This window comes from Pangasianodon hypophthalmus, chromosome 24 (assembly GCF_027358585.1).
Source record: "Pangasianodon hypophthalmus isolate fPanHyp1 chromosome 24, fPanHyp1.pri, whole genome shotgun sequence".
NCBI classification, from domain to species: domain Eukaryota; kingdom Metazoa; phylum Chordata; class Actinopteri; order Siluriformes; family Pangasiidae; genus Pangasianodon; species Pangasianodon hypophthalmus.
Genome location: NC_069733.1, coordinates 8,144,500 through 8,160,118, shown reverse-complemented (window position 1 = coordinate 8,160,118; position 15,619 = coordinate 8,144,500).

Below are 15,619 nucleotides of genomic sequence, written 5' to 3'. Positions count from 1 at the left end.
TTTCCCTTCTCATCTTTTCTGACTGTTTTAAACTAGTTTTGCATTTGGCTAGGGTCAGTGTCACTACTGGTAGCATGAGGCGATACCTGGACCCTACAGAGGTTGCACAGGCAGTCCAACTCCTCCAGGATGGCACATCAATACGTGCCATTGCCAGAAGGTTTGCTGTGTCTCCCAGCACAGTCTCAAGAGCATGGAGGAGATTCCAGGAGACAGGCAGTTACTCTAGGAGAGCTGGACAGGGCCGTAGAAGGTCCTTAACCCATCAGCAGGACCGGTATCTGCTCCTTTGTGCAAGGAGGAACAGGATGAACACTGCCAGAGCCCTACAAAATGACCTCCAGCAGGCCACTGGTGTGAATGTCTCTGACCAAACAATCAGAAACAGACTTCATGAGGGTGGCCTGAGGGCCCGACGTCCTCTAGTGGGCCTTGTGCTCACTGCGCGGCACAGTGGAGCTCGATTGGCATTTGCCATTGAACACCAGAACTGACAGATCCACCACTGGCGCCCTGTGCTTTTCACAGATGAGAGCAGGTTCACCCTGAGCACATGTGACAGACATGAAAGGGTCTGGAGAAGGTGCAGTGGGTCCTGGGTTCCTCCTGGTGCACAACAATGCCCGGCCTCATGTGACGAGAGTATACAGGCAGTTCCTGGAGGATGAAGGAACTGATACCATTGAATGGCCCCAACGCTAGCCTGACCTAAAAACAATAGAACACCTCTGGGACATTGTGTTTCGGTCCATCCGACGCCGCCAGGTTGCATCTCAGACTGTCCAGGAGCTCAGTCATGCCCTGGTCCAGGTCTGGGAGGAAATACCCCAGGACACCATCCGTCATCTCATTAGGAGCATGCCCCGATGTTGTCAGGAATGCATACAAGCACGTGGGGGCCATACAAACTACTGAGTACCATTTTGAGTTGCTGCAATGAAATTTCAGCAAAATGGACTAGCCTGCTGCATCATTTTTTCACTTTGATTTTCAGGGTGTCTTTGAATTCAGCCCTCTGTAGGTTGATAATTTTCATTTTCATTGACAGAAATTTCCACAATAACAGCATATAAAAGTAACGATTTCATGAAATTCTTTGATAGCAAAATTAAAAACATTAGGCAGAAGATACAGGCCCAAAGTCCAAATTATAAAATAGACTGGGAGGATAGACTAACCATAGATCAGAGCTTAGAAAGTTTTACTTCTCTTGAAGAGAATGATTTAATCTCGCTCATCTCTTCTGCTAAATCATCAACCTGTCTATTAGATCCGGTACCAACACGTCTTCTTAAGCAAATAGTTGGAACCGTAACTGAACCCCTGCTTAAAATAGTTAACTCCTCACTGAGCAATGGGTATGTTGCAAAATCACTTAAATTAGCTGTTATTAAACCACTAGTGAAGAAACCAGACCTTGACCCTAGCGACTTAACTAACTATAGGCCGATTTCAAACCTTCCCTTTCTATCTAAAATACTAGAGAAGGTAGTAGCGCAGCAGCTAATTTCATATCTACAAAGTAATAATATCTATGAACTTTATCAGTCAGGTTTCAGGCCCCACCACAGCACAGAGACAGCATTAGTTAAAGTAGTCAATGACTTGCTATTAGCCTCTGATCGGGGTTGCATTAGTCTATTAATTTTACTCGACCTTAGCGCAGCGTTCAAGACTATCGACCATAATATCCTTCTTCACAGACTGGAAAAGGTCGTAGGAATTAAGGGCTCAGCCCTCGACTGGTTTAGATCTTATTTAACCGATCGTTATCAGTTTGTAGATTTAAACGGTGACCACTCAGCACGTTATCGAGTAGAATATGGCGTTCCGCAGGGTTCAGTCTTAGGCCCACTGCTTTTCACGTTATACATGCTCCCTTTAGGTAACATAATCCGTAAACATAATATTAGCTTCCATTGTTATGCTGATGACACACAGTTATGCATCTCAGCTAGGCCAGATGAGAATAGCCAGTTAAAGAAAGTTGAGGCGTGTGCGATAGACATAAGAGACTGGATGCTAAGCAACTTTCTCCTGCTAAACCTGGAAAAAAACAGAGGTTCTGGTACTGGGACCACAAGCCGCTAGAAGTAAGTTTAAAGATCACACTGTTACTTTAGACGGTCTCTCTGTTTCAAGTAGTCTAACAGTAAAAGATCTCGTTGTGATTATAGACTCTAATCTCTCATTTGAGGCGCATGTAGATAATGTAAGCAGGTTAGCATTTTTCCACCTCAGAAATATCGCTAAGATTAGAAATATACTTTCGCTAAGTGATGCTGAAAAACTAGTCCATGCATTTATCACGTCCAGATTAGATTACTGTAATGCTTTACTATCTGGATGTTCGTCTAGATGCATAAATAAGCTTCAGATAGTTCAGAACGCAGCAGCGAGGGTCCTTACTAGGACTAGGAAGTATGAGCATATCATGCCAGTCTTATCTACATTACACTGGCTCCGGGTAAGATTCAGCATTGATTTTAAAATATTACTCCTAACCTATAAAGCATTAAACGGTCTCGCTCCACAGTATTTAAGCGATATGTTAGTACCTTACGTTCCGCCGCGCCTACTTCGCTCTAAGGACGCAGGCTGTCTATCAGTACCACGTATTGCCAAAACCACGGCAGGGGGCAGAGCTTTCTCTTACCAAGCCCCAAAATTATGGAATAGCCTCCCAGTTAATGTACGTGAAGCAGACACGGTCTCAGTGTTTAAGTTGAGGTTGAAGACTTATTTATTTAACCTAGCATTTAGCGACTAGTGTTTTAGAAAAAGGAGTAGATCTGGGGGACTAGTGGATGTTGAGTGTTATGGTGATCTGGTGTGTTTGGATGCTGTCTTCCTCACTCTCGTTAGTCACTTAGGTTTGTGACGGTAGAGTGACTGTATGCCTTACATATCAGGGATCTCTCACGTCTGTGTTTCCCCATGGTTCTCCTTTTAGTTATGCTGTTATAGCCAGTCCTGCCAGAGTCCCCTGCACTCCTCATTAAGTTTTATCTCCACACAGTGACTGTGAGTGTACCTAACCACTTTCCTTCTATTTTCGCCAAGCTACACTCCTGAGCTGCCGGTGATCCAGACCCCCCTACGCTCTGGACCAGATGAGCATCACTCCTGAGCTGCTGGTGATCCAGACCTCCCCCCCTTCACTCTGGACCTGTCCACCGGCAATGCTTCACACTGCCACGAAGACGCTTCAGCTGTTTTCTATGGACTACACAAACGCACATTGTACACACACACACACGCGCACTACAGTGTAAACTCATATGAGGATGGGTTCTCTGTTGAGTCTGGTTCCTCTCAAGGTTTCTTCCTATCACCATCTCAGGGAGTTTTTCCTTGCCACCATCGCCCTGCTTGCTCATCAGAGACGTCACACACACACACTTCATTTTACTTTGTTTGTGTAAAGCTGCTTTGAGACAATGACCTTTGTAAAAAAAAGCGCTATACAAATAAAAATGAATTGAATTGAATTGAATTTCCATCAAACAATGTGGCATCCTTTAGTTCCTAACACATTACCCAGTCCATATCAGTATAGATATCCAGCATGATATTTTTCCCCATTGAAATTAATTCCCCATTTAATTTTTTTGAGCAGTGTATATATATATATATATATATATATATATATATATATATATATATATATATATATATGTATAGAGAGAGAGAAAGAGAGAGAGAGAGATGTATATACAGATCTACAGTATATGTATAGAGCTCTGTGCTGCCATGCATGAAACAAAAAAAACCACATCAATATCACATCATTACAAGAAAAATAAAATCACGTTATTACAAGAAAATATCAGGTTATTACAAGAAAAATATTACATTACTCTGGGAAAATACCATGTCATGTCACAAGAAAAACATCACGTTATTACGCCAAATATTGTGTTACTCAGAAAAAATATTGCATTAGTGCTGGAAATATCACATATGAGATAAATGTTATACAAGCAACTTAACTGATCTTGTTTTTACAATATAGCCTGGTTACTGGTTCATATATACTGTCATTAGTATATGTGGACATTATGAAGAATTCTCAAGTCACAGCATTTATACAGACCCCAGAACTGGTCAGAACTCTTAGAGGTTACATAATTCCTGGCTGATCAGCTTGAAGGACATGGGAAACTTCATGGTTACAAATTACAGCACATTAGTTGTCCTCAGGCTGGATATGTTTTTATGCAAAATGCTGTCTGGCTTCTATTAAAAACTTTGGATCCTCGTGGAGTTGAGCTGAGAAGCAGGAATTGCCTTCGTCATAGGCTGTGCAGGAACCCAAGTCACTTTATTCCCATCACTCGTAATTACGTCCTATTGACTCCTAGCAATTCGATAGTTGACAAAAAAAAAAAAAAATCGTGATATTTTTTCTTGTAATAATGTGATGTATTTCACGTAATAACGTAATATTTTTCTCATTATAATGTGATATTTTCTTATAATAATGTTACATTTTCACATAATAAGGTGATATTCTTCTCTTTTTAATGAGATATTGATGAGGTTTTTTTTTTATTTCATGCGTGACAACACAGAGCTTCATGCTTGTGATGATGTTCATAAAAGGTCAACAAAGTCATCATTACAATTCCACATTTAACTACTCATCAAATATCATGTTCTGCTATTAGTTCTGCAATGTTATTTTATTTTATCTTATTTTATTTTATTTTATTTTTGGGCAAATTTGGCTGACAGTAGCTTGTGTACTAAAACAACAAATTTGTGCCATCATCCACTCAAAGTCGAGCACATCACACTTCTCAACTGAGCTGTACGGATCATGTGGTGATTTTATTTTGTATATTGCCTCATCCGTCTTGAAATTAATTCCTGGCCAACATCCGACGCTTTTCTAAATCGGTTTTAGATGAAGGTCTGACTCGCATCGGGTGCAGCAGATGGGTGTTGATTTTAACCTGAGTTTCAGTACTGTGAGATGAAACAGCCCTGCAGTGGTACGTTCAGAATGTGGACGTTGTCGCTGCAGGTTTGGATCTTCTGTAAATTCTAGATAGTGTGAAAATGTTCAGTAGTATTTTACTACCGTCCATTCTGAATTAAATGAAGGGCCTTGAGTTTAGAGCCTTTTACTATTAGATCAGGGGTGTCCAAACTTATCCAGAAAGGACTGGTGTGGGTTTCAACCAAGCAGAAGCCACACCTGTTGAAAGCCAAGATCAACTGGTTAAGCAAGTGGAATCAGGTGTGGCTCCTTGACTGGAATGAAAACCTGCACCCACACCAGCCCTATGTGGATAAGATTGAAAACCCTTGCATTAGATGATCTTCTTCCCTGCCTTACAAAAGTCGACATCTTTGATAATCCATATCTCTAACCATCACACATTCCATGGACATGTGCATCAATTGGCTCAGTGTCTCATGACCAATAGCAGACCACAAGTGATTTCTTTTTAATTAAAGCCAGTTTAGAAAAGAAATGCTCTCCTGAGGTAACAGGCAATGTGAGGTGGGGCTATATCCACATTTTGAAAAAGTACTTTGCAGATGAAATAATTTTTTAAAAATCTTGTTACGCATGGAAAGCAGATCAATGTCATTATGTAGGCAGTACGGGGTTCTTTGTTCGTATTCCCACTTTCTAATAAGGCTACTTCTTACTTTGACAATCACGCAACTGATATGTATAACAGCCAACCAGAGGCCCCCTCCGAGCTCAGGACGTTGGGCTTCAGTCCTACCTTGCCCCTATAATCTGGGTCTGGTTGAGATAGATGTAGAAACATGCATGACTGGTTTTATAAACTTGAGTTATGTTTGACATGCCTGCTGTGTTACTCAGTACGCACATGACAGCATACACAAATAAAGACCAATGAAATGATGATTGATTTCTTAGTGATAATGTTCTCATGCAAACCAAAATGTATTCATTTAGAACACAGTTAGGGGCCACTATCATGACTATTAAGATATTGCAATTTTATAACCCTGGAAAAACCAAGAGGTCCTTTTAAACCACTATTCTGCCTTTGTATTAGGAATAATGTGACACTCAATTTGCTGCAGAGTTTTCTGTGTGTGATAGCACAAATAACCAATTTTCTACTCCACATGCAATTGCCAGAGGATCACACTATGAAACCCAGCGAATGTCTGAATGAGAATAAACATGTGCTGGTCTACTGGCAGTTTATGCATGTTATGTTTAAAAATAGTGTAAGCATCATTTTCCTGTCTAATGGCGTTAATGAGACAAAAACTAACACAGCTTGTCATGTTACAGAGAAACTTGAAAGTGCAAAGTCCTCTGTCCTGAAGACTGTCCCATGGCAGTAAAGACTTCTTCCATAAATGTTAAATATTCTCCTTACAGAAAGCTTTACCATATCAATGATTTGTTAAACATGTTTTTAGTCTGTATATTATTAGTCTTATGTGAAGCATTTGCCATAAGTCCCTGTCAATTATCTTTTACTATAGAAACATTAACATATTAGAAGGTCAGAGCTGCTGTTATAGAAAATTAATCAACACCTTCTGATAGCCAGATCAGAGAATTTAACATTGTTGTGGTATATTGGTCCAACACCAGTTGTCACATTCACCATGTACCATGTCTCCAGAGAAGTAAGAAACATAGCCCATGAGTTTGACTTTGACCTTCTGAGCATTAGATGACTCAGCTTGTGAATGTTGTTGCTCATTCTGCTGCAGCTGTGACTTCTTCAGTGCTGCTGTCTGTAGAACTGTGTTAGCCATATCTATATGCCATAGATAATTTTATAGATGTAGGTTATCAGATTAAAGGTAAAACTTAGTGCTTGTCACTGAAATGGTACCGACATGTCTACCACGGTCTATTGGAGTTGAAATTAAATTATGAATATGACCTCAAGGTGCAGACTTTCAGCTTTAATTTGAGGATATTTACGTCCAAATGGGGTGAACACTGTGGGAAACACAGCATGATTTGTATGTAAATATCCTCAAACTAAAGCTGAAAGTCTGCACTTTGAGGTTGGTATTTTTTGTATGAGCTTTAAAAGAAGAAGGTTTGATCTAGGTTAAAACTTCAGTAAATATGACATTTAAATACATCTGAGCAGTGATTACTCGTTTCATTTGGTGATTTCCACTCTTGGGTTTTAAAGTATTCATATTTGATATCATTTGCAAAGAATGTCAAACAGTCTAGCCAAAAATCAGAGACAAAGGGAACAAAATTACAAAATGTTTTCCCAGCACATGAAGGTATGAGGTTTTAAGCATTTTTAAGGTGTTGGCTAGACGTCATCTCGCTGGCCCATCCACAAACCCAAACAACTTGTGAAAACAGGAAGGTTAGAATTGTTTTATGCCTGTGACTTTCTGTAAATGAAAGTGTAAGTGACATGGAAAAACTCTAAACAACACATGGTTAACACTAGCTTAAAAATTTTTAAACATTGATTATTTTTAATGCTGTAGTGCAGCATCAATAACAGCTACAGCAGCCTGCATTGTATAGTTCATCTAACTATCAGATACTTGAGATTAACAATCCTTTACTGTTTTTTCCCTGTAAAAAAACAGTTTGAAGGACTCCTTAAGCACAAATTTATTTTAATTCAACTATTTAAATATTAGACACATTATTCAAATGTGTACAGTAATATTCTGACTATTTATTGGAGCCAAAGAGCTTTTTATTACAGAATTTTACAACATAACATATTAAATCTAAGTTGACATTACATACATGTTTTTGAGTTATTGATGTCAAACTGACCATAGTCCATTCAAGTGTCCTGTAAAGCAGGCTAATAACTACAAGAATGCAATAATAAATACAATAACTTGGATAATGCTGGATTGTAATTTCCTGCAACAATTAGAAAAAATAACCACTGGTATAAAGTGTAAGTTAATTGCCTTATTTTAAGAAGTGTTTTCATTAAGGGATTCAGCACCCTGGCAACCCCTTTAACCTCCTTTCTCAGAGGAAAGCCTAAGGACTCTGAAGTGGACTTCAGAGGCATTGAATGCATTTGAAATCCTGAAACTGAAATTCTTGTCCATGCCCATTCTGCACCACCCTAACCTAGACCTATAGTTCATGATCGAGGTGGATTCTTTCGAAAGTGGCATCAGGGCCATCTTATCCAAATACCCCAGGTAAACTCTATCCATGATCATTATTCTCCAGAAACTCACCCAGGCAGAATGAAACTATGATGTGGGAAATCAGGAGTTGCTGGTGATAAAAGCAGCATTAGAGGTGTGGTTAAATCTAGAGTATGTTAAATCTACCTAAAGATTAAACCCGCATCAGACCAGGTGGACACTATTCTTTACCTATTTTGATTTCACATTCACCTACTCACCGGGCTCCAAGAATGATAAGACAGATGCTCTCTCATGAATCTTTGAAAAATCTCACACTCCGGGCAAGATTCAAGTCCGGGCAAGATTCGACAGGCCCTACTTATAGCCGCTCACGTCTATGTACCTCAAGACACGTGGGATGAGGTGATAGGCTGGGTCCACACCTCTCTTGACTCGGGTCACCCTGGTATTATGAGGACACAAAAGCTGGTGGAGTTTTGATGGGAGACGCCAAAGCATGAAAGGTATGTCAATGCCTGTGCTGTATATGCATAAACCTGAACCTCACATCAATTACCCACAGGTCTCCTAAGGCCTCTCCCCATACCACAAAGAGCTTGGTCAGACCTAGCTCTCATGGGCCATACCATTATCCTGACCATTGTTGACCACTTTTCCAAGGACTGCAGGCTTGTCCTACTCACCTGGTTACCCACAGCTCTTGAAACTGCAGAGATCCTGTTCCAAGAAGTTCAAGCTCTATGGGCTGCCAAAGGACATCATCTCTGACCAGGGTGACCAGTTTACCTCCCGGGTATGATAGGGGTTTTGTAAAAGTCTAAATATCAATGTCAGTCCCTCTTCAGGTTATCATTCTCTGTCAAAGGGCCAAACCAAAGCAGGAAATTAGGAGGTTCCTGAGAGCCTACTGTCACAACCACCAATGCGACTAGAGCAAGTACTTCCCTTGGGCTGAATACACCCAAAACTCCCTCATTCACTCATCCACTGGCCTAACAAAAGTTAAGTCCAAGATTCATAGGTCCTTTTAAAATAATGAAACAAGTACACCCAGTGCCCTAAAGACTGGAATTGCTAGCTCAATATAAGATAGCCCCTACATTCCTATGTATTACTAATTAAGCCTTGTTTATCTGCAACCTTGGTTATCTGACCAAAGCTGAATCACCCTTCTTGAAGATCAAGGGCACACCAGCCTGTGTGTATCATCAAGCCTGGACTTGCCTCCTCTAGACCACCAGAGGGCACCCTGCCCTGAATTCTAACCCACTTCCTCTATTACACATCCTACTTTCTTCCAAATTGCTATAAAGGACATGAACTTGAACTTCAGTGCAAAGTCTTACAGTTTGCCTGTTAAGTGAATGCTGTGCCATGTATTTTTGGATTGATTCTCGGTTTGTTTATTTATTTATTTATTTATTTATTTATTTATTTGCCTTTGCCTTGTCCCTGTGGTTTGACACTATGCTGGATCTCTGGTGTTTTGACCTGCCCTGTTTCCTGAATCTGCCTTTGGATTCTGCCTTGAATGTGTTCTTTGTTGTTGGTGATTTTCCTGGTAAAGATTGTTTTGACTCTGAGTTTTGTCTCAATGGAGATCCTGTTCATCTCATTATTCTGATGTATAGTAGACACACCTTCTGCCTTCTCCTAACAAACTGCATTTGTTTGCTGTATTTCTTAAATCAACTTTTATAGCCAAATAATTGACAAAATACCATGTTACAGACTGAGGATCCTGTAATAACAGTTTTGTGTAAGCCATCTATTAGTGTTTAACTTCCTCACACTACTGCTGAAGAAGACAGCCTTTATTGTCACATATACATTACAGTAAAGTGAAATGCTTTTCTTCACATATCCCATTTTTAGGAATTTGAGGTCAGAGCGCAGGGTCATCCATGATCCAGTTCCCCAGGAGCTTGAGCTAGAGCTTGAACTCATGCCATTCTGATCAGTAGCCCAGAGCCTTCACACCTAAGTCACCACTGCCTTCAAATAGCTCACCTTCCAACCAGGCCCAACCCCAATTAGCTTCCTAGATCAAACAAGATCAAAGTGGTATGGCCATAAGCAGAAATGTAGTATGACATGCTAGCATATTGCGCATGCCTTGTGTGTTTGATAAGGAGTGGGACATGCCTACAGTTTTTAGGTTGTCAGTGACTTTGTGCTGCCTTAGGAAAGGACAATATGTGATATCACTTATTTTCTATACCAACCAAAGTTTCATGATGGAAAGTATTGCTATCTTGTATGGAAACAATATAAAACGTTAATCAGTAAGTGGGCTTCATACTTAAAGACCGCACACTGTCCCTATTGTTAAGGTTACTATTATTTATTATTATAGTATCTGTCTAGTACCAGTGAGACACTTACACATAACTGATTGATTATATGTTTTTCAAGATGAACAATAAAAAGATTATACTTCAAAAATGTTTTCAAAATAAATATGAAGAGTGTAGTCAAACAATAGACAGTAAGTGCAAAGACAGGACATTAAAATATAGTAAATACACTGAACTGGTCAAATCAACATAAGTAAGAAACTGACATTAGAAATTGGAAAAAGCAGCCACCCTCAGAATTTGAGGGATTTTCTTTCAGTAGCCTGCCAAGATGAGCCAGAACGCAACTGGTGACACCTCTCATGTTTGAAGTTTCTGCTTTCCAGATATTATTCACATAGCCTAAATCAGGCACCTTTGCAGCTATTTTTTTAACTTTTGTTTGAAGGTGGGTGGGAAGAAGGATGCAGGAGACAGGCGGACTTTGACAGTGCTTCGGACTCATTTTATTTTTCCAACTAACATGTTTCAGTGTGCTTTCAACACTCAACAAAAAACCCAAAATAAAACTCTGTCCCAATATTTCAGGGCTTTTGCCTCACTCAAGTTCATCAACACTTTCCAAGCTCACGCTCCAGTGTGTGTGGGGGTGTGTGTTATGTGCAACCTCTGTCAGCTCTGTCCCTCTCTCTCTCTTGTTCTTGTTCTCTTTTTTCTCCTGAAAGGGCACACATAAATAAACTCACCATGATCACACACAGGTGAGAATCATCACATTACCTGCCGATTCAACCCACATCCTCTCTGTCCACAGCTGATGCTCGACCATGCCCCCACTGCACGACTCAGGCCAGGGAGCTGTACAGTCTCCTTCTGACTTGCCCCTGTGCTAGTGGGTGAGGTAATCTGCCACCACCATCTGTGCCCCCGGCCTGTGGACCATCTCAAACTTCAATGGCTGAAATGATAGATACTGACTAGTGATTCGCACATTGGCATTCTTCATGCGCTGGAGCCATTGGAGTGGGGCGTGATCCAAACAGAGGGTAAAACAGAGGGTGAGGACCACCCACTTGATGGCCAGACACTCCTTCTCTATCGTGCTGTACTTACTCTCCCTCCCGAGAGCTTTCAGCTGATGTACAGCATGGGCGTGTCCCCCTCCAGACGCCCCCAGCTGTCTGTCTGACAGGTCAGTCTGCGGAACAAAAGGGAGAGAAAGGTCAGGATAATGCAACAGCAAGCCCCTACACAAAACTGCTTTTACCTAGCAAAAAGCCTACTTGCATGGCTCCGTGCACTGGACCAGATCTTGCACTCACTTTTAAGCTTGGCCAGTCAGCGGGCTGTTGACATCTGAATGTTGTCGTTGTTGTACTTTCGGCTGCTCCTGTTAGGGATCGCCACAGCGGATCACCTTCCATTGTCTGCATATTGATTTGCCCTTCCTGACGCAACCCTCCACATTTATCCCGGCTTGGGACCTGCATTGAGAGTGCACTAGCCTGTGCACTCTCAGTGGCTGGGGTTAGCGCCCAGCGTGGGGCTCAAACCCATGATCCTGAGATCAAGAGTCCCATGCTCTACCAATTAAATAAATAGGTAAAAACCTACGGTAATAGCCAGCCAGCCCAATGAATTGCCTCACGTTCTTTTTGGTCTTTGGTCTTTTTGGAAGCCCAGATACCATAATTCACCTGCCCAATTGCACACTGCTTTGGGTTTGCTGTGAGTCCTGCCCAGCTCAGGACAGCTCTCTGATGTTGTAAATGCCTCTGCCAATCATTACGCGCTATGCCGGAAGAGTATCTGCACTGTGTGAGCGATGTATTCTGTCCATGAGATGTTGAAATCGCTGGGGCTCCAAACAAACCCACTGGAAGGATGACAACATAATGTAAACCAAACAGAGTGGAAAAAGCCATTTTTTCTTGGGATATTGAAGTCAAAGGAATCTGCCAATACCCCTTGTTTAAATCAAGCGTCAAATAACCGATTGCGTGGCATTGGGTATGCGTCAAATTTAGACACCGCGTTGAAGTCCACACAGAACCAGGGTTGCTTCAATCACTGTGGGACTCCTCGATTACTCCCATGTCGAGCATAACTGTGAGTTCCTCCTGAACGACATTTTTCTTGTGTTTGGAGAAAATGGCAGGAGTAGCCGTGTACAACCATGCCTGGAGGAGTCTCAATGTGGTGCTCTATGAGGTTTGTGCGACTGGGTAGCGGCAAAAACATCGGACAATTCCCCTTGCAACACGGCAACCTGTGCCCTCTGGTACGGGAGCGATGGTCTCCACAAGGGACCGGGCTAGAATAAGCCAAGTTTTTTATGGGCACCTCCAGTTCCAGCTCCTCTCTCTCCAGAACCACCTTCACCAGAGCCACAGGAACTGCCTCTCTCCATGGCTTAAGGAGGTTGAGCTGGTATATTTGTAGTGCATCACCTCTATACATTCACAACTATTCAACCTCATAGCTGTCTTCCCCAATGCACTGTGTGACCTCCAAGGGCCCTTGCCAATTTGTGGGTAATTTAGAGCCTGACATGGGAAGTAATATGAGCATTTTATCTCCCAGTGTGAATTCCCATAGCGAAGCTCCCCTGTCATTCTTTTGGGGCTGCCGTTCTTGGGCCTGACGCGAATTCTCCTCTGTTAGGTGATTTAAGGTGTGGAGTTTTGCTTTCAGGTCCAGAATGTAATAAATTTTGTTTCTCCTCTTAGGAGGTGTCTCCTCCCAATTTTCACTAATGATGTCTAAGATACCACAAGGCTTTACCACCACAGTAATTTGAATGGGGAGAACCCCATGGAGGCTTGCGGGACCTCTTGTACTGCAAATAACAGGGATTCGAGCCACTTATCCCAATTCCGTCATTGTGACCAAACTTATGAATCACATTTTAAAGTGATTAAACCATTTGACCAGCCCATAACAAATAAGAAGAGTGCTTCTGCAACGTTGCATGCCGAGAGGTTGCGAAGAGCCACTGCTTCCGGGTATCATGTTGCATAGTCCACTAAAACTAGCTCCACAAACATTTCTCGTACTAATGCCTGAAACCCTGGACAATTTGTCCCAAGAATTAGTGTATAGGTGAGGCGAGGACTAACCACTACCTCTACTCTATGCTTTGGCCCCCGGAATTTAATGATGACTGGCACCAGTGGATACTCTTGAACATAATCATGCACACACCTCACCTTCACCTAACCAATCATGCATTTCCCAATGCCTTGCATTGAATCAGGCTTTGATGGATTGTGGTCTGGTTACACCCCAAGTCCACCAAGGCCTGATGTGTACTCTCTTTCTATACTCACTGATAAACAGTATGTTCCTGCTCAATCGGGGAGGCCTGTGGTGTGCCTGGAATCCAGATCAGTGTTCCTGCTTCCATGAGTGGTAAGAAAGAGAGGAGGGGAAGAGAGAAAGATAGAGAAAAAGGAGAGCTGCCTGCTGCTGTGGACACCACCAGGTGATCCTCCACTAGCTGGATGGCTTTGTGCGGGGATGCCTGCCAACAGGAGCTGCTACGTGAATGGGCCAGCAGGGCAAAGCTCCCCTGTGTTTCAAAGATAAAAAGATAAAAAAATAAATATAAGGTTTCATTCTTGCCATCCATATCATCTTATTTGCACTGTAAAAACAAACTTAAAGAATCTACTCAATAAAAGTGAGGTAATTTGCACTCAATTTGTTTGAGTAGATTTCAACCCATGTTTTGAGTAAAGAGTACCTAAATTTAACAACTATGACACACTAAAAGAAATTAGGTAAAATCTACCTAACATTTCTCAATACATTATTAGATATTATACATATAACTAATTACTTAATTAAGTAATATTAACTCTTGATTGTTAGTAGGCAACGGTTAATCTAGTTAATTATTATTAACAATTTATCAATATGACTAATTAAACATTATTTATTCAGGGGAAGTTAGCTTTACTTGAAAAATTATTGTCAGATGCAGGAGATGATATTGATCACATCAATAACCTCTCAATTGACCAAATGTTAAAAAAAAAAATAAAATAACAATGGAGGTACAAAAAAACCCTCTTTATGCACTCTGCATATTCAGCTGAAACAAGATTTGACTTTTCAAACACAAACAGTGTCTTATGGTTATGCAATTAACAGCTTCAAATGTGGTTCCAAGTTTGAACAACTGTATTTAAGATTGCTCAAATAAAACTAATAAACTAAACAAGTACAGAAGCATGCCACCGTTTTCAACTCAAAGTTTCTATTTGCAATTTACAAAGCGCTTATGCTATGTCTACTTTAAAGCGTAGAGACACATGCTTCAACGTAGTTACATCTGGTTCAATGTGCATGTTTTACATGTTTATCATCAACACTAACATAAAGATCAGTTCTCCTTCAGAGGAAGTCATTATCAAAGGTCATCCATCCTTCTCTATTCATCAATTTGTTTGAGGAACATGTGCATATTTTAGCAAAGTCTTATGGGATTGTTGAATGAACCAGTCAGTCTCTGCCTGAACATAAAACTGCATTTTCTGGCTGTGGAAGGAAAAGAAAGTCAGAAACAAGAAATTTCTATAGTGCTAACACTATATTTAGGCAGGACATGAAATCGTTGCGTTTTGGCTTAACACATACCGTAAGATGTATCTTCATAAAACACACTGCTACTGCATACATAGTGCATAATTACGTCAGTAATTCAAAAGTGGAGAGCAGTAGTTAAATCTAAGTTGACATATGATGAAATATGAATTTTTGGTTAATTTCAAGTTTTTATTTACACTGTCAGAGACAGTGTAAACTGTTTCTTATTGTGGTTGTAGTTTGCAGTGGTGTTAAACTGGGCTGCATTATATTGAGAGGTGTTTCTAATATTTTGGCCAGGGGAGAGAGGGGAGCAATATTAGAAACACTTTTCAATATAATGCATTCCAGTACAACAGTATATTTATGTTAAACTGTCTATTGCATAATGTACTATATCATATCTTGATTTTAATATAGACAACTTTATAGCTTTACTGCTAATTTCTAATTTTTTTAATTTCTTTCTCTGCTCCGATTGCCAACACCTGTCTGCTCTCAGCACATCCACCATCACTCTCTCTCTCTCTCTCTCTCTCTCTCTCTCTCTCTCTCGTTTGACCACACACTCGCTATGCGCTGAGGTTTTCCTTAAAGCAGCTTTGCCACACCTGTTTCAC